This window comes from Puntigrus tetrazona, chromosome 13 (genome assembly GCF_018831695.1).
Source record: "Puntigrus tetrazona isolate hp1 chromosome 13, ASM1883169v1, whole genome shotgun sequence".
Lineage (NCBI taxonomy): Eukaryota > Metazoa > Chordata > Actinopteri > Cypriniformes > Cyprinidae > Puntigrus > Puntigrus tetrazona.
The window spans coordinates 14,065,729-14,072,326 of NC_056711.1; the positions used below are offsets into that span (position 1 = coordinate 14,065,729).

The following is a 6,598-nucleotide window of genomic DNA, read 5'->3' on the forward strand; positions in this document are numbered from 1 at the left end:
AGCTAAACAGCACTAATTAAAAAAAATTCCCTTGATTGTTAAAGCTAATAAGGAGGAAAATGAACTAATAATCCCCAGGTCATGGTATTGTATTGTGAATCAGGAGTGTGTTGCTGCTCAGATCTCTCTGCTAAACACCCACACAGAAGACCTCAGGAGATCTACAGCTCTGGTCAAATGCACTCATATGTGTAAGAATGTAATCCCAATTTGACCCTCCAAAAGCACTGTGTAATAAAACCACAATTTGATTCTCAGAGTCTCGAGGTGCAGGTCTCCCGTGTGTGTGTGTGTGTGTGTGTGCGTGCGCTTGTGCTGATGCACTCTTGGAGGTAAGCAAACACACTTCAGAACATGAAAAAGATCTTATACATTATTCCAAATACACCCATGAGATGGCAGAGTGCTGACAGAGACGACAACACACACGCACACCGTCTCTTTCACTCTCTCAGCATCAGAGTCAATGCCAGCATGAAAAAGTAATGCACTAAAAATACAGTCGGAGAGACGACACACACTTTCACACGGCATTGCTTGGAAAGCCCACACAGAGATAGGTCGGAGAGCAAGTAGCTGTTCCACGCTTACAATTACACATTGCTCCTTTCATCCTCCTTCCTCTTTTGGCCTGTTTTTCTCACTCTTTTTTCCGTCAGAAGCAAATTCACTGGTTCGAAATAATCTGATTATTGAAATTTAAAGACTATCTACATACTATTTCTGTTGGTGGATTGGAGAAAAACTGTATGACTCACTTTCTTCTGTGAAAGCAGAAAAAGACCTTCTGAAGAATATTGTACAACATGAGGCCACTGTTACACAATTTTAATTTATATATTTATATACATTGAATTAGCTTTAATTTTTCGGTTCTAATCTTAAAATGACAGTTCACCTAAAAAATTTTAATTGTCATTAATTACTCACCCTCATGTCATCCCAAACCTCTTTGAAACAGAAATTAAGATATTTTTGATGAAATCCAATATCTTTCTGATCCTGCACAAACAGCAACATAACTGAAATGTCCCCAGGCCCAGAAACACAGTAAGGACATTGATAAAACAGTCCATAGATCAACCGTAATTTTACAAAGTTGCGAAAATACAAGGTACAAATTTGCATTTTAGCAGTTCTTGCTTTTCCTGGGAATCAAACCAATGACCTTGCTGCTGATAGTGCTATACTCTGCTGTTCACAGATATTATTTATAATTTTATTTGCTTTCAGTTTTATTTCAATTTAAACAAAAACAGCAACTTTTTGTCAACGTATGGTTTAAACTTTTTAAATGTTGCCTTTTGAGTTCCACAAAAAAAACTAAATCATACAGGTTTGTAACAACATGAGAACGAGTAAATGATGGCAGAATTTTCACTGATGGGTAAACGATCACTTTAACTACTTTTAATTACGAGTAGCTTATGGCTACTTCTCCAACTCTGGTTCAATGGAATGAAACTCAACGAAATCAACAGGTTAATTTATGAGCCTTTGGCAACGTCTTGATCCAATCACACAGATGGTGGGTTTGAATCTCATTCATACCAAGATCAGGTCAGACCTCTCAAGAAACATGACTGGCAGCGTTTCAGGATGGTGAGCCAATCGTGGGTAACCTCCTTTCCACCGCCTCAGCTGTTCCCATGGCAATGAGATGCCTGTGGGCTGCAGGCTAATGCGATCATGTGGATCTCAGCATGCTTTAAAGTACCTCGTTGGCACCTGTAATCAATGGGCAAACAGCAAATAGAAGCCTCTATGCTTTTCAAAGCGCACACATTCTCCGCGACTGGGACTGACTAGCACATGGGCAACGCACTAGGTGTAAATCGTGGGGGGGGAAAGTAAGTTTGGGAACTTCCGTCTTCACTCCCCCGCTCTCTGCTTCTCGCATATCACACCTCAGCCACTTCAGCGTTGCAGAACCCTCAGCAAATCCGTTCATACGCAACTGTTGACAACTGCCGCTGAGAGGCATCTTAGTGTTCTCACTTCAGACAATGAATAGACTACAAATATTCACACAAAGGGCCCATGAACAACTCAGGCTAATTAACATACTAATGAGGCCTTTAAGCTAACGAATTTTGTGTGCTCATTAGAGAAAAAATTGGAGGCAGTCAGTCATGTCTGCGAGTGTGTACATGTATTTAGGTATTTTTGTCATACACACCGTACACACCGTAAAGCCAAATAGCACACAAATGCGCAACAGCAAGTCTGCCACCGGCAGCATATCTGTTTCCCAAAGTTCTGGCTTTCACGGGCCTGGTGAGGAACGTCTCTCTCGGGGTAACAGGAGACAGAGCGAACTAGAGACACCCACAAACACGAGCCTCCCCCCCCAACCCTATTTTAAGAAATCCCCAGTCGGGCGACACCTGATAGGGATATAAACAGAGTGTAGAAGAGAGTGTGGCAGGTGCAGCTGTCCTGAATTAATCACATATCTCAGCAAATTCTCTTTACCTGTTCGGACCCCCAAAAGAACACGAGGAACTTACATCAGATGACTAACTCTACAACCCCATATGCACATATTACATATCCCCACTGCCTCAAGCGTGAATTTACCATCATGTTTGACAGAAATACAGCATGAGGGACCTAAAAACTGGTGGACCAAATTTGACGCGTAGGATGCTGGGGTTCTGTGAAAGATTCGGGAATGTATTACGTTCAGAAACGTACGTATAACGCGCACATCCTCCGCTGAAAACGCTAACGACTGAACAAACAGATCATAATTGGTTTCACGAGAGACTCTTCTCCTCAGAAATGTTCCACAGGGATGGAAGTAGTAAGACATTTAACAATGCTATTTCCGACTGCAGTTTCATGAGCAATTTCTAATATAAAAATATATAAAATACGAATCATTCGCAATTACTTTAAACAGCAGTCAAAAGACGAAAGTGGTGAAAGGAATAACTTGAGTCATTCAATCAAACGGCTTCAAATGACTGATACATGTTTTTGATTCCCGAAAAGGAACCGGCTCATGGCCGCGCTGTATATTTTGGATTCAATAAGAAGAATCGGCTCAAAAGAGCAAATCGTTAAGGAATCGGTCTGCGCTGGCCGCGCAGCATGTTGATGATTCGCTCAAAAAGAACCGGCTCGGGGGAGTCATTTGTTTGCGAATCAAACTACACAGATCACTAGATTCGGTAGCGGTGTTGCCGCTGAATAGTAGTGCAGGAAACACTGTCAAGAGTATTTTAGTAAGGAGATCTGTCCGCATTCTCGGATGAAGCTACGTTCGGAAACCGCTTACCGAAACGCAAGGAAAACGTTCGTTTAAAAAACGAAACCGGTTCTCGGTTCACAGTCCAAATGATCCATACGAGACTCTAAATCACTATTAACTAAATCCACATATTTTATCGTTAAAATAAAATAATCGAGACCATTATGGTGCTTTCTGTAATCACAACGAAGACGAATTCAGCACTGCCAATGATTATTTTACGTTATAGTGGCATTATGGTGGAAATGATCCTGTGACGCAAATTTGGAGACATTCTCTCTCCACAGCAATTCCACATCGCGCTGATCACATCCGCTCGGAACGGCGTCTACCGTTTACCGAGGCGAATTCGCGACATTCCAACTACCCCTAAATAAAGCCGGTGGCGCTTCGAACTGCACTAATTATCGCTGACTAACCAATAGCGACGCGCAAACGCATTGAACGGAAGGTACGTACCTGTGATTTGAGCAAATGAGGAATGCTTTCCTCCTAAATGATTTTCGGCAACGCCAAATATTCCAGCCGGATCGGTTTCCTCTCCGTTAAGCGTGCAGCTGGCTGCTCCTCGGTGGCAGAAATACCCCAGGGCCGCTTTCGCCCTCCTCACTCGTGCGCACACACGGACCGAGTCCGGTGCCTGCCCAGTTCCGGCAGATCGATGGAACCGGCGAAGTGATGCCTCTTTCCCTCGCGCGGCTCTGATGGATGCGCCGGTCACCGGGGCTGTCAGCGCGCGCTCAGATCGAAGCGCCGTTGAAAAATGGAACCTTGGAATCCATGTGATCGGTTCTTCCGCGAGCCCCGAGCAACAGCGGCGAACGAACGCTCGCGCCCCCTCCTCTCTCTCTCTCTCTCTCTTTCTCTCTCTCTCTCTCGCTCTCTCTTTCTCTCTCGCTCTCTCACTGTCCGTCTCACGTTATAGCGCAGGAAACAAGTTGGTGTTCTCACAACCGAGCGGGCCTCGTATCATTTCATGACCAAGCATCCCGAGTCAGCGCCGCTGCAACCGCTGCATCTACAACCGTCCATCCGTCAGCATCTGTGCATTTCATCAGCAGGCATCACTAAACCGCGCGCTTAATTGCTGCTTCGTTTAAACGCGCAGTTAAAAGACTGCGCGGCGTGTCCTGCTCGTTTTCCTTGCATCACGGGAAGAAGAATTTTAAGATGGCAAATATTGAGAATTAAAGTCACCTCTCCCCCCCCCCTTCAATCTCCTCCTCCCTTCTCCAGATTTTGCCTTGGAAACACACCCTCTGCCGAACACACGCGGACACACGCGTCTACGTCATCGCATCAGCTGGGACCGACAAGATGCACCATAATTCATGTGCACGTAATATCACATCTGCGCGCGTGCCTCGAAACGTTTAAAATACCACGCAAGACCATATGTGGAATAATTGCGTGGAGCAAGAGGTCAAAAATATCTAATTTGGTCCATAGAGGTGTATTCAGTCTAATGCTGCATGCTGCCAAACGTTGGCCTTTAGCTTACGCCTGTGCACCTAAAATTTTACTCCAAAAAATAATTTTAAGATTTTAGATAGTGTAATCTAATTAAACATGGAGTTCTATACTACTTGCAGGCTGATACATCAGCCAGCCTGAATAATCAAACTTTATTGGGCCATTTTGAGATTGTCTGTGCCAGATTGGATGAATGACGGAACTGGCCATCCTTGAATAGAGTTTGATCCAAAATCATTTATTTTGTTTACATCTTATTTGTTCTCCAAAGAGACGGTTTGAGCAAACATTAAAAGGATTTTATAATTTACTAACCCACGTATCTTTCCAAACCCGCATGATTTTCTTTCCACTGTGGATTATAAAAGAACATTTGTGTCCAAACAGCATTTCACCTTTTAGGTTCCTCATAGAGAACTTCAGACAGGTTTGGAACGATATTAGGATAATTAAATTATGACAGAGTTTGCATTTCCAGGTTACCTATGCTTTTAAATTGCTACAGCTTTCATTTAGCCTCTGATTATCAGCGCCAACCATTAAACTACCCTTGTAATATTGTGAACTGCTTTTTTCCAGCCAACATAACCATAGCTCTTATTTTTCAAACCTTTTCTTCCAAACCACCTGTCACAGAGAGAAAAATCAAATCTTGTCTGACCTTTTTTCTCATTGACTATCCTATTTTATCCTACCTTGAAATGCCTCACGTTATGTAACTATTTGTTCCTGTGACTGATGCAGTGCCAAGGTCAACTTAAATACAAATACGGATAAAAAAAAAAAAAAAAAAAAAAAAGTATGCACTGAAAGTTGGTGGTTTGAATAAAACCATTTGCTGTTAGCATACATGTAACAAAATGGGTTGCAAACACACTATAAAACTCCTTACTCTGAGTGCATAACATTTACAGACATATGTGGGGTTTTTTTTATTTAAGCTTAATTTTGTTGACATGCAGGGATGTAGAGGGTTAACAAATGATCTCTGATCAGCGGTTTACAAGTGAAAATCTATGAGGCCTTTTACTGACATAAACATATCAGTCACCTAATCTGTGTTCCTGCAGATATCATTAATGCTGATATTATCAGTCCTACTTCCTGCCAAAGAAAGTGTGTGTGTGTGTGTGTGTGTGTGTGTGTGTAAGAGACAGCAAGACTGTGCCCAGGGTAATCAGCTCACTGTACCAGCCTCTTCTAATTATGGCTGCCCTTCACATGACCAAATCATTTATCACACATATAACAAAGCTAAAACAAATGACCAAAGAAGCGCACGCACACACACAATGACCTCACACACACACACACACACACACACCAGCTGTTGTGTTGTTGAGGAGGACTGTGGATATTTAGAGTGAAGGACAAATCAGCTGAGGAGTGAATCAATGAATGAAGCAATCATTGGTGAGCTGATAATCAAACAGCTCTCTGGTGTTTGGCAATCAAACATTTTTTGCCACGCATTCCCAGTTGCTTCCAAATCTCTAGATCGCTGATGCTCAATTGGCCGCCTAATGCAACTCTTATAATATTTTAAATGAATGCGAGCACTTCACAGACACAAACATTAACCAACTAACAAACCAGGGATTCGGACCATCCACTAATCTTAAATATTTAACAACGGCACGTAACTTGGTTTCTAAAGCCTCGTTAACGCTGACACCATTAAATCAGTGCCGCTGGATGCTAGTGGCCATTTTTACTACATGTTCAACCAATTCAGATCACGGATTCCTTTCAGTTCACGAGTGTAAATTTGGTCACACCCAAAGGAAGTAGAACTGGAATTTTAATTGTAAAGACATGAAGAGAATTTGCAATTACTGAGTTTCCAAGACATAAAACATTAGGCCGTGC

The 6,598-nt window shown here is 42.5% G+C and overlaps 1 protein-coding gene across 3 annotated transcripts in view; it reads right to left on the bottom strand.

The window, feature by feature from the left end:
* The window catches only part of slc8a3 (solute carrier family 8 member 3), a 38,789-nt gene extending 34,373 nt beyond the window's left edge, over positions 1–4,416 (bottom strand). For 2 of the 3 annotated variants that reach the window (XM_043255715.1, XM_043255714.1), the window contains exon 1: positions 3,716–4,416. The gene's annotated coding sequence lies outside the window, so the exon portion shown is untranslated. The remainder of the gene's footprint in view (positions 1–3,715) is intronic. The other variant, XM_043255713.1, reaches the window with a different exon arrangement.
* Positions 4,417–6,598: the final 2,182 nt, after the last annotated feature.